Source organism: Nothobranchius furzeri, chromosome 19 (assembly GCF_043380555.1).
Source record: "Nothobranchius furzeri strain GRZ-AD chromosome 19, NfurGRZ-RIMD1, whole genome shotgun sequence".
NCBI lineage: Eukaryota > Metazoa > Chordata > Actinopteri > Cyprinodontiformes > Nothobranchiidae > Nothobranchius > Nothobranchius furzeri.
In genome coordinates this window covers 10,417,943-10,431,217 of record NC_091759.1, presented here as the reverse complement: position 1 = coordinate 10,431,217, position 13,275 = coordinate 10,417,943, and the positions used below count along the sequence as shown (strand labels likewise).

The window sequence follows — 13,275 nt, the reverse complement described above, 5'->3', positions numbered from 1 at the left end:
GAGGCAGGAAAACTTCCACTGTAAAGGGCAGGATGAGCCCAAAAACGGTTGTTTTCCTGTTTTAATAAAGACCCAACTTCCAAGGCTGATGCCATTCTCACATCCACACAAACATCTCGTTGCCAAAACTTGTTGGCCATCATCGCAGCTAAAATCCACTTGTAGGTGTGAGGATAGCGGAGATGAGTCAAACAGCAGTGCCTTTGCCAAAAACACACAGCTTAGAGCGCGCAGGAAGAACTGTTTATGATTTTGATCTCGGAAATCTTGTAAACTTCTTCCCTTTATCTCCACGCTACAACGGATGACCTCTAACATGCAGAAAAATGTGCGATAAGTGACCTAAACCCAACAAACAGCCTCCTCCATCATCAGAAAGACTGATGGTGCATCTGCACGAGCATGGATTTTAAGGAAATAAATAAATGTGGAGAAAAAGAGGAAATAAACTAGATTTATGGCAAAAAGAATGTTTTTAAGAGTATAATGTAGCAGCAGAGGTACAGGGGACATTCGGTGACTAAAGCAGAGACGGTTTGGTTCAACTGTTGATCTTTTCTTACTGTTTAAGCGGATAACAATGAGTTTTTACCTCTTTAGTCCCAGAGGCATCTGAGGAGAGGACACATTAAAGCCTTCCACCTGTGTGTGCTGTCTGCTGGCTCACTGATTTGGGTCAGGTTCAGACAAGTTAACCTGGGACTTTCTCCATCTCGGCTCCAGTACAGAAGACCATCTGGCAGATTAGCTGTTAAAATTCAGTGAAGTAAAGTTGAGCGGTGCTGGCAGCCTCGCCGCTGTCAGACTGAAGAGGAGAGGAAGACAAAGACTAAGTTCTTTTAACTTGCTATGAAAAGTTAACTTTCGTTAGAAAGATTTGAGCTGGTTTAGTCCACTGGAGAGTAAAGTCCTGTAGAAGGGCTTGAAAAGGTTCTCAAAAATAATGAAAAGGCAACAAAATGAAGTTGCATGCAAGGGCCAAACTCCGCCTGCCAAAACTGAAGCCAGCGTGGATCCAGAAAGGAGCAAGTTGACTCCCAAGTTAAAAATGCAAACTTCACAGAAGAAATAAACATGTTTACAGCCTGGTACGAAAATATTTTTTAGGGTTAATAGGTCAAGTTTTCTATCATGGCAAATCTGAGAGCAATTATTTTTGATACAACATCTGTTTTGATGTAATTAAAGCTTGAAAATATGAATACACATGAGTCGTCAGTGCTACCGCGAGTGGCTTGACCCCTTGCTTGCTCCAGGGAAGGCCTCATCCTTAAGCCTAGTTTATACGTCTGCGTCGGTGCGGAGACACGCAACGCCATTATGCGCCGGCGCGAGGGCTCTCCGACAGGCTCACAGAGGACGACGGAGACATGCCCAAAATTTTAAACATCTGTCAAAAAGTGACGGAGAACACAAGCTTGTGACTGATCATGATGCTGCTTCCTGTATATTTGTCACTAGCACCGATGTAGCTCAGATATTTAGCAGCAGACCCAGAACAGATTTAAGAACGCATTGCGGAAAAAGTCAGAAAAATAATAACATTTATTCACCCGTGAGTGAAGGAGTACAAAATACTGAGCAAACGGAAACGACGGGAAATGTGGGTTTATAGGTGGTGACTGCATGAAATGTGGAGGAGGATGAAGGACAAATGTGTCCAAATACAAATGGGACACACCAAGTCACAACAACATTGTTTTTTATATAACAAATGGGATAAAAATTGTTATGGATTATTTTTATGCTTGTTAACAGGGAAGTCTGATATTATGGACCTACCATTATTTTCGGCAGGTGTTGGCATCAAAATGTGATATAAAAAAATTCTCTGTATCCGTTTTTATTTTCATTGATAACATTTACATATGGTGCACATCCATCCATCCATTTTCCGAACTGGCTTGTCCATGTAGAAACGCGGGGGGGGGGGGGGCTGGAGCCTTTTTAATGGGTGTTCGAAATGAAAAGTTAAGGCTATATCAGTACATCTGTCAGTACATTTACATGCAGCCAATATCCGGGTTATGATCGAGTTAAGGTCGGTATTCGGGTTTCTGAGTAGATCAGAATAACCCGTTTACAAGCATAAATAGAAAGAGTTACCTCTAACTTGCATAACCCGATTTAAATGCGGACGTTGGGGTAACGTCAGGACGTATGGACTACGTCAAGAAGCAATATGCATCATTTCCGGTACTTCTTGTTCCGGTATCCGTGAAAACAACAACATGTTTCCCAGTTCAGAAGAGATAGCGACCGCGTTTGTTTGCGCTTTAGTTTCCTCGTCACTCAAAGTGTGGTGCTGTGCCGCGACTCGCCATGTTGCTCCCAACTTGTTGTTTACTTCCGGTGTTCTGGCGCATTCAAGACGTCTCGCTCCTCAGAAGACCAAGATTCCTTGTGAACAGAGCATGCGCAGAACACACGCTTTGATGGGGATATCCCGGTATGCGTTTACACGACCAAACATTCGGGTTAGAAAAGGGTTACCCCAGGTGTAGTAACCGGGTTTTTGGCGGTGTTTACAAGGACCTGCGGAACCGGGTTATTGTGAATATTCGGGTTTTAAAAGGGTTACTGGCTGCATGTAAACACACTGTGTGAGAAAGCCGGTATTGAGCATCCCTGCGTCTTAAGGAAGATCAGCAATAAGAAAACATTACAGATTACCTGCCTTAATACAACGGTTGTACTACCAAAAGTATACAATCCAGAATAGCTTTGATAAAGTGCAAACAAAATCCCTGTTTGAATGACCCATTTCACCCTGCTCCCATTTCACACCCCCACCATCCAGCCCACGCTTTGAAGTGAACATGCACAACATGGAGGTATGGCTAAGTGTTCGGGAGAAAAGATGGATTGGCATTCAGAGAAAAACAACAGCAATGATAAGCTAAACAGCCCTTATTGCACCTTTTTCTGTAATGATAATTTGACCAAGCAGCCATTATGTTAATGACCCGTCTCCAGAGGGAGGTTGAAGCTAATGATGGATGGGACGGACAGAAAGCACAAAACAGGAAAGAAAGTGAGGAAGTGAGGGGAGGTTGGAGGGAAAGAAAACTGACACTACAGAGGAAAACCAAAAGTAATGGCAGCGATGACTGAGAATTAAGGAGGCATAACAATGTCATCATTATTATGAGTCTTGTTTTTATAGAAGAAAAGCATTTCGCTGTCATTCCTTTGAACTGTCAACCTGCTTCAGTCTTCTAATTCTAGGGTTGTGAAATTTAAGCATTAGCAGACTTCAGTCCCACTGAGTTCAAGACGCACCTCTTGTTTTGTTTTTTGTTTGATTGTTTTTTTTTTTGTGGCTATTTCTTAAAGCAGTTCATGGTCCAAACCCCTAAAGTATAATTAGGATCCATCTTTCAAACCTTTCACTGGCCGTCATAAATGAAGCTTTAACCATTCTGTATTAGTAAATATGAGACCAAATGAAGCAGCTCAGTAGGCGTGTGTATTGGCAAGAATTGGGCGATATATGACAATGCAGGGAGCTGACACCACATATGTTGATTCTTAAAATAAATGAATTAAAAAAATTTTTTTAATATTTAACTTTGAATCTTACTGGAAAACTCCAGATGGATGCTTCCAAAACACATCCAGTGTTATCTCGTTGTTGTCATAATGAAGTGAGTAAATAATGCTGCCACCTAAAGGTCAAAGTTTGAATTGCACCATACTGAAGATAAACTGTAAATTAGGGATGTGTGGGTGAAATTTTGGCGATACAATACGTATCACGATACAGAGTAGCCGATACAAAGTATCACGATACATTCAGATACATTCAGTCGGACGTTATTAGTGATTATTTCAGACTGAATTTATTGTAGGAATATTCAATAAACAGTCCAAATTGATATTTAACATGTTTAACATGAGGTATCTGAACCAAAACAGAAGGATTTACATTTAAATGGTAGAAACAAAACCCATTGCACACTGCTGCTGACTAGTGGTGAGCGCTGGAATTGCACCAAAAGAAAAGAAAATACACAAATGTTTGCATGTAAATTTTTCTAATAATTAGATACACATTTTGAATATCGATATAATATAGCAGAAAAAATATCACAATATATTGCCATATAGATATTTTCTTACATCTCTACAGTGAATGTTATCTTATTTCTCCTTGATAAAAATACTGACACGCTGCTTTTAATCATGTTGTATCAAAAATCTAAATATGACAAGGTATGATTTTATTTCAGAAGCATCTGGGTGACAGCACTTTATTTTCCCCCACACACTACCACTCACTTCACAGGACCACCAATTCAGCCCTGTGACTACCTTTATGGCTGACTCAGAGGATTAAACTCCCCATTGCAGATTAGTGTCTTCACATATTACACAGATGTGCAAAAATGTGTGGTTTTTTTCAGGACTATGACGAAAGCTACAGGTTACAAAAAATATGTGTATCCTTTTCTGACTTTATTCAAAAGCATATTGCTGAAAATTGGGGAAATACTTTAGAGCACCAAATAGTCAAAATATCTGCATTTACTGTCAGAGAAAACATAAAAGGAAAACATTTGTGGTGTAGTTACAGCTCAATTTGTTGTGTTTTCTTGCAACTTGACCAGCACTTTACAAACATACTGGATCACTGAGCGTTTCAACATTTTGCTTAAAAAAATCTTACAGCATAAGAGCCATATCACTGCTTTGATAAGTTTGCCGGGATTTGTAGGCCGTTTGGTTTCTGTCCGATACTTTTATAGTTGAATGTTTTTCATCTAAATTATCTCCATGTCAATTCTAGCTGACGGGTGGCATCGCTTCACTGAGACTGAATTGGGTCCTGGCACTCAAACGCAGTCAGCTTTTACAGCCATTTTCTGCCCCATCACTGCCAACAATAAAACTTCAGAGACAGAACGGGCTTCTCCCTCTCTTTCTTTGTCCTCGTCAGCTGGGGAGGAGGCATGTGTGCTCTCGTTTCCTCTGAACAGATGTTTGCTTAATTTTCCTCCAAACAACAAAATCCCCAATGAGCTTCAGTTTTGAAACGTGGTCAAATGCTAGAATAATCTTCAGACTATAATTAGAATCTTTAAAACAACAAATATTCACGGGGAATACAAGCAGGTTTGGTCATGGAGAGAGTTTCCTGAGCTTCTGTCGGACTTAAAAGAAACAGACATTTGCATGTATCTAGGGACACCCCAGGGCTGACCCAATCACTGAAGATTTCATACATACTAGGAGGCCAGGTGGTAAAAACAGACTCTGCAGAAACTCCACTGTTAATTGCAACTGTGGATTACCCCACAGACCATTATTATTGTGTTGTTCACTGTTCATTTCCTTCGATAGACAGTAGGGCTGGGGGTAAACAATTAGTTTTAAAATGATTATTCTGACGATTATTTTATCGAATAGTTGACTATTCTAATGACTATTTAGACAATTAATCTAATTATTATGTTTCTATTGAACAATTAATAAAACCCAGAAAATCTCAAATAAATTCCTAAAAAAAAAATTGATAAATTGTTACTGTAAGAGAATAAACACTACAGACCCTCCATTTGGTATAACCCTGCTTTTATTGTGTTGCCCCTGGTTATGTTCTGGTGACGTGTAAAACATGGGAATGCAGGCTGCTGCCTGAGAGGTGGTTGGAGATAGAGTGTCTCCATGCTGCTTTGTTTTGGTCACTTATGTGCGTGAGGCGAGTGGTGTTATGACTCTTCCTGGGGAGTTTGGCTCGTGTGCAAAAAGGAAGGGACAATAACGGGATTTAAAAGTTTAAATGATGATCAGGTTTATTTACAACAACAAAACAGTCACAAATCTTTCCATCCACAGCTTGGGAATAATAAAACTAATTCTGCCTGTGGGGAATTAAAATGAAAGTACAAATAAATAGGGATGTCCCACTGGGCAAAGATTACTGGGTTCTGGACCAAAATAAGGATCTCCAAAGGTCCAAACTCTAAACTGGACGGTTAAACCAAACTCAGGTGATATTTTAAACTAAACCGAAAACCCGCAACGCTCTAAATGTAATAAAAGGAAGATCTACGCCACAAAAAAGATTAACTCTGAACCAAAACATAACAACTTATACAAACGCAAGAAGCTGTTAGCGAAGATGCTAACAGTAGCTTTACCAACATTAAGTTCAAGTTACCACGTTTAAATAAACTAAAAACACCCAGCAGCAAACAGACCAGCACGGAGGAGAGACTGCTAGCACCAAAACAGCTCTCCCAATGTCTGAAAGAAGCTCCTTTATGAAGGAAGAAACTACCGGTGATTATCTACATCTGCAGTAGAGACAAAGCAGCGCATTTGACCCCGGAAGTTGTTGTCCATTGCCGGGAGACGAAGGCGGGCAAAACAGGAATCTAGTAGCGGACGGACATTGTTCCGGGTCTTCGGTATTTGGCAGAGATGTTAGTGAAGGTGGAGAAGAGGGCGAACTAGAGGAAAAACAGGCAGATTCCTCCTCTATTTAGAAACTCTTGGGGATGCAACAAGTAGGCGTGGTGCGTCGACTACCGGATCTGACGTCGACGAATTTATAGAATCGAGCCGTCGACGTCATAGACGCTTGGCTACAGCCCTAATAGACAGCCGCATTTATTATAGCCAGAGTGCACAGCCAAAGAGCCAATGGAATGGGAAGATGAGGCCTAAAGGAGAAAGTCACCTGACGATGACGTAACTCAGGAAACTGATGGTATTTCATCAGTTTTCTACTGGTAGACGTAATAGCAGCATGGAGAATGGGACCTGGTCATTTCAGATTTGGGAAACCTCTTGTACTTCGAAAACATGGCACCAGCCTGATATTAGCTACAGCATAAACTAGCAAGAGAGGACTAAGGTTTTCTTTCAAGATGTTAAATACGATACATTACGTTGAAGCAACAGGTTTGAGTTGGTTGCTGCAGTTCCTCACGTCAAAGAATCTCACAGGTAAAATGCAATAGATCAACCTACAATTAGCTTAAAATACTTTTTTTAAAAACAGTTACTATGTCCTAGTAGTAGGGCTGCAACAACGAATCGATAAATTCGATGAAAATCGATTACTAAAAGCGTTGGCAACTAATTGCGTCATCGATTCGTTGTGTTGCACAACTCTTCCAAAAGCCCCCTCCCCTCCCGCCCGCCGTTGCGCGCAGACCGCAGAGCCGGCAGGTGTTTGGAAAGAGGAACATGGCAGAAGCAGCGAGACCCATAAAAAGTAAAAACTTCTAAAGTTTGGGAGCATTTTCAGTTAAATCAGGCGACGACATTCGTTACCTGCAATGTTTGTAGGTCAGACTTAGCATGGCACGGGAGTACTACAGTGATTATGCAGCATCTTAAACGCAAGCATGTCAGAATCATCAGCGAGGAAGGAGAGAGCTCGGTGTCCGGGTAAGTTAAAAACTTTGCAAAAGTAATTCGCCCAAGCCCCGAATTATTACACAGGCTAGACATGCCCTAAGCTCGTTAAAAAAAGTCTATAAAATCGTAAGCGCGACGCTATTAGATGGGGGGGGGGGACTCGCGCCGCTGCGAACCGGTTCCGCCGTCACATTCCCGCAGAAACTGGTTGATCACACCGGGGCCAGACTACTAGCATGTGGTTTTACAACCACAATGTCCTCAGAAGCGAAAACGCTTTTAAAAGGGAGGGAGGAGTCCTAACTGTTGCTGCAGGCGTGTTGTGTGAGAGTGCAGTTATATACTGGTTAATATATTTTTGGGTTCAGTTGCTTTCATGTGGCCTAATGTGAGTCTATTTGGGATCATTGGAATGATCAGCAGCATTTCTTGATGTGACTTTATGGCAGTTGCCCAGGGTATCATCGCAAGGAGGATGGCATTCATTTACTTTTGTTTTATTTGGTATTTTTTCAGTCATTTTTGGAAATAGTGATTAATTTTTATAAATTCACAGCCTATGTTTAATTACATTTAAAAATTAGTTTGACATCCCCAATTATAATAAATGTCTACAGATTAGATCAAACAAAACAGATGAGAATTGCCCTTAAAGAGCAAGTCACCCCCAAATAAACTTTTTTTGCTGATAAACTAAATAAACGAGTGTCTAATCGTGCTGTAGACGCGTGTCGTCAATAATTTGGCACTTCAGTGCATCTTAGTTAAAATTTAAATATTCTGCCTAAAACTGGCAGTGTTGTGTCATTGTCAGGTAAAAACTCTGCACTGTATTTTAATTTAAATCTGCCACCGCTATTGGCTAAGAAGTATGCTATGATGTAAACTGGTACATTATGATGTCACAATGCTGTCGTGAGCCTGAGTGTGTGTGTATTTGTTAGTGGCTCCGCCCTCTCGGTCTGCCAGGCAACAGCATTTGTTGCATTTTTCAAACATGAAGCGGGAGTGGAGTTAGACTCTGATAGGGGTTGACTTGCTCTTTAAGCTGTTTAACTTCGACCAAGCATTTTAGGTCACAGATAGATGTAGCTTAGGGTCTCTATCTATACAGCTTATAAGACAATTTAGGTGATGGCATGTTGTTTTTCTGCTATTGAACTGTTTTCTAATAATGTTGTGTTTAATAAAGTGAAGGAAGGAGAAAAATAACGTTTCCCTAGCAGTTTTTAAAAATGTCCCTATGTAATCCGATTAATCGTGTCGAGACCCCATCCGATTCATCGATAATCCAAATAATCGTTTGTTGCAGCCCTACCTAGTAGCATTACTGGGTAAGAAAACACACCTTGATATTGTGACATCACAGCAGCACCGATACCATGCCTTTGATGTGTGCACTTTGGTATACAACAGTCTATAGTATTGGATGTAGAGAAATATTTGAGGGAAATGAGAGGTAAAAAATAAGAGTTGGAGGGGTGGAAAGGAAGAACATATAAAAAGAAAGATTTATACAATAGAGACGACTAGGAATATCCTGATATAACTTTTTCACCTCCGATACGATACCAACATTGCAGCCTTCAGTATTGACCGATACTGATCTCAATACGATACAATATCAGCACAAACCATACATACTTTTACCTATTTCGTAGTGTGGAATGTATGAAAGCTGCTGAATGCTGTTGGACTCATGAACGACAATCCAAGGACTGCTCACTCCTGTGGCTTGGTTCCAGTCACCCGACCCTGTGTTGTGTTTGTACCTGGACTGTTCTGCTCTGATCAGTACCTACGCTGGCATGTATATAGCAGCCGTTTCTCTAAGTTTTGCCACTTTATATTATTATTTTACCATCATTATATTCTTACTTAATATATTTTCTTATTTTATCTTCCTTTTTTGTACTAAGTACCGCAGCAATTTCCTAATGTTGTGATTCTCGCACATATGGCAATAAAACCCTTCTGATTATGATTCTGAAAGGCTTGATCAAGTGTAATTACTCAGTGCTGCTTCAAACGTGCAATGAGCTTGGACATATTAAACTTTCCTGGTTCTGTTCCACCACGGGAAACTTGTGCATGGCAAATTATGCACTGAGCCACACTGTCTTGTATGGATTTTAACAAAAGTTACTGCCACACGGTTGACATTGCTCCTTACTACTTTGCTAGCACTCACCGTTTTGATAATGTGGGATTTGCATGCTGGAACTACGCGCTGCTGGAAAGAATTGCTGGAATTAAACTTAAAGCGGAAGGGAGTAGTAGAAGAATTTTACCCGTGAGCTCTCTTCCAACCAGGAGTGTTCCAGAACTGAAAGGGAAGTGAAATATTTCCATGCAGCTAGTCAAAAGATCACAGGATTGCAACATCATGCATGACTGTGGAAGTTCACATAATAACAAGGAGAAACACATATACATTTATTTGAAAGGGTATTTGGGCTACGGAGGATTCACAGGAAATGACGTACGCCTTTTACTAGTTAAAGCACTGCGAATCTGCATGTGACTTTTTTATTTTGAAAGTTTCCAAATATTTTACCGCTTCCACGTTTGACTTCCTGTCTGACTGGATCTGAATGGTGCAGTTGGGCATGTTCCAAAAGCATTGTGCATAAAATATTCACTCGAAACTTAAGCAACGCGTTCTTATGCTTCTGTGACGCATCCAAAACGCTTTGCAGCCAGTGGGAAGGAACCCACCCACTATAGTGGCGATTAATTGCCAAGAAGTACATTTTGCGAATATGCATCCATTGGAAGAGACTTGTAGAATTATTCATTTTACTTTATCACTACGCAATATTAAGCTTAACAATATGGTTAGAATGGAAATACAGAATCTCGAAAAAGAGCAGAATTTTGACAAAATAAATTTATTAATGTGCCCTAGTACCACTGCCAAATAAATAATAAATCAATACAAATCATCAGATTTATTGTTATCAGAATACTCTGAAATATGATATTTTTTAGGCCATATCGACCACTCCTACTCAGCATCTTTTTTTTTACTGCAGCAATTTTTGATTAGTCCCCATGAGATTAGAGCTCTTTGCTAGCCTAACCTAGCATAAACTTGCTAGTGTAAGACAACACAGAGGTGATCAATAAACCTAAACTACCATTGGCAGCTCCCTGACCTTGAGAAGGTCAGATAAGCCTCACTTTCTAAGGCTAATGCTCCTTTTATGTATACAAATAACCTGCTTTTGTGTGTGTGTGTGTGTGTGTGTGTGTGTGTGTGTGTGTGTGTGTGTGTGTGTGTGTGTGTGTGTGTGTGTGTGTGTGTGTGTGTGTGTGTGTGTGTGTGTGTGTGTGTGTGTGTGTTAGGCAAAATAGAAATCCCACTGCATCCATGCAGCAGATCAATATTTGGAGCTCATTAAGCTCCCCGTCCCGAATAAAGACCACCATTAGATGTAGCCAATGAGCAATCAGCTGAGAACGTCTGAAAGCACCAGCTGTAATTTCAATATCAGGCAATGATCAGCATTTCAGCTGCTTAACTCAGACTCCCATTAGAGCTGCAGCTTGTTGACAATAATTAGGCTTCATTAAAGCTAATGTTGATTCAGGAAAGCTGAACTGAGGATGACAGTTCCATCAGCCTCTGATCTCACATCTGAACTGAATCCTTCTCTCGTTATTTACCCTAAGATAAGGGGAAATAATACTACTTGATGAGATCATCTACAGAAATGTTTATTTTTAAAACTGCCCCAGAAAGCCCCAACTGAATCTTAATCCAACACTTATTAGTGTGATTTTGATTTTAAAAAATTATAAAAAAAAGTAAACAACAAGAATGTCACGGTCTGCATCTATGAAATAATGGCAGTCTGGACTATAAACATCAGCTCATCTCATTCCGCCTGCCTCGTTTCAGATAAACAGACACATCAGACAGACAATTAACACTAATGGATGCAGAGAGGGAGGCCGTTAGGATGCAAGCTAAAAATATAACAGGCTATAAGCAATGACACAGGGGGGGGGACAAAAAGAATGGTGGAAGACATCAATCACTGTGGGATCAAAATGAAAGAAGAAATGAAGATTAATGTAAATTTGGAGATGGTGTTGGGGTGTTTTGGAATAAAAAAATGAGGTAAAACTACAAGTTTTGACCCAATATAGGTGAAAAAATGAGATCAATACCAAAAAAAATTTTGATTTTAGCTGATGTAACAAGTGTGTGTGTGTGTGTGTGTGTGTGTGTGTGTGTGTGTGTGTGTGTGTGTGTGTGTGTGTGTGTGTGTGTGTGTGTGTGTGTGTGTGTGTGTGTGTGTGTGTGTGTGTGTGTGTGTGCGTGTGTTTTTGTGGCATATCTGGACGTTTGACCTGAATACGTACCGACATTACAAGGACCTTTGTGTCTTAGGAGGACTAGGCCAAGGTCCGCCTAAATCATGGTATGTATTTGCTTTTTTAAGTACTTAAAAATAATTTTTTCTCATGGATTTTGGGCAAAACCTATACTTTACAAGTGGCTTTATAGTTTGGATTGTGTTTTGACACTTAATAATATATAAACAGCTTTTATTTTCAGTTTATTAATTTGTCCATCTATACCACTCAATATGATTTTTGTGTATTTATGTGTATAACACAGCGCCCCTGGATGTTGTGTATTTATTGCACTTTTATACACATTTATACACTTCGCGGGGTTTTGGGGTGTCCCTTTTGTGATTGGCTGTGGGCGGGACATAAAGCCCAACCCCTCAAAGCTACTTCCTGAAGACGTGCCTTTAAATTTTAAATGCCTTCAAAGCTGCAGCACTCAAAATGGAGGTCCCCGTGGATTAAACTTCACAGGTAAGCAATAGTATTAATACATTTCGGTTATTTTCTAGTTTTAATGTTTCTTTGATGTAACAATAGACTTGTAGCAAGTATTTAGAGAATGCAATGCAGTTCGTTTGGTTAGCAGTGAGTTGCTAGCTAGCTTAGCATTAGCTTGCAGGGTGTCCTCCAGAAAACTTAAGCCTGGCGGTAGAGAAGCCCAGGCGTTGTAGCGAGGCTGGTGGAAGAGCACGTTTATAAGATTCGCTTCCGTTCGTCGTCCGTGATAACGGGGGGGAGGTGGGGTGAGCGCACGGGTAGATTCGGTACCGTGCGTCATCCGTGATGGGGGGGGGGGGGGGGGGGGGACTGATAGAATCGCTACCGTTCGTCGTCCGTGATAACTTGGGGAGGTGGGGGTGAGCGCACGGATATATTCGGTACCGTGCGTCATCCGTGAGAGCAGGGTGAGGTGGGGGTGAGCGTATGGATAGATTCGGTACCGTGCGTCGAACGTGATAACTGGGGAGGTGGGGGTGAGCGTATGGATAGATTCGGTACCGTGCGTCATCCGTGATAGCGGGGTGAGGTGGGGGTGAGCGCATGGAAAGATTCGGTACCGTGCGTCGAACGTGATAACGTGGGGAGGTGGGGGTGAGCGTATGGATAGATTCGGTACCGTGCGTCGAACGTGATAACGTGGGGAGGTGGGGGTGAGCGTATGGATAGATTCGGTACCGTGCGTCATCCGTGATAGCGGGGTGAGGTGGTGGTGAGCGCATGGAAAGATTCGGTACCGTGCGTCGAACGTGATAACGTGGGGAGGTGGGGGTGAGCGTATGGATAGATTCGGTACCGTGCGTCGAACGTGATAACGTGGGGAGGTGGGGGTGAGCGCATGGAAAGATTCGGTACCGTGCGTCGAACGTGATAACGTGGGGAGGTGGGGGTGAGCGTATGGATAGATTCGGTACCGTGCGTCGAACGTGATAACGTGGGGAGGTGGGGGTGAGCGCATGGAAAGATTCGGTACCGTGCGTCGAACGTGATAACGTGGGGAGGTGGGGGTGAGCGTATGGATAGATTCGGTACCGTGCGTCG

At 41.5% G+C, this 13,275-nt stretch overlaps 2 protein-coding genes across 3 annotated transcripts in view; one reads left to right on the top strand and one right to left on the bottom strand.

Moving 5' to 3' along the window:
• The window catches only part of LOC107394453 (semaphorin-6D), a 285,366-nt gene that overhangs the window by 137,152 nt on the left and 134,939 nt on the right, over nucleotides 1-13,275 (bottom strand). The gene's annotated exons all lie outside the window — the stretch shown is intronic.
• The window catches only part of LOC129166881 (uncharacterized), a 44,494-nt gene continuing 43,328 nt past the window's right edge, over nucleotides 12,110-13,275 (top strand). Inside the window, exon 1 of the mRNA XM_070547625.1 lies at nucleotides 12,110-12,207. The gene's annotated coding sequence lies outside the window, so the exon portion shown is untranslated. The remainder of the gene's footprint in view (nucleotides 12,208-13,275) is intronic.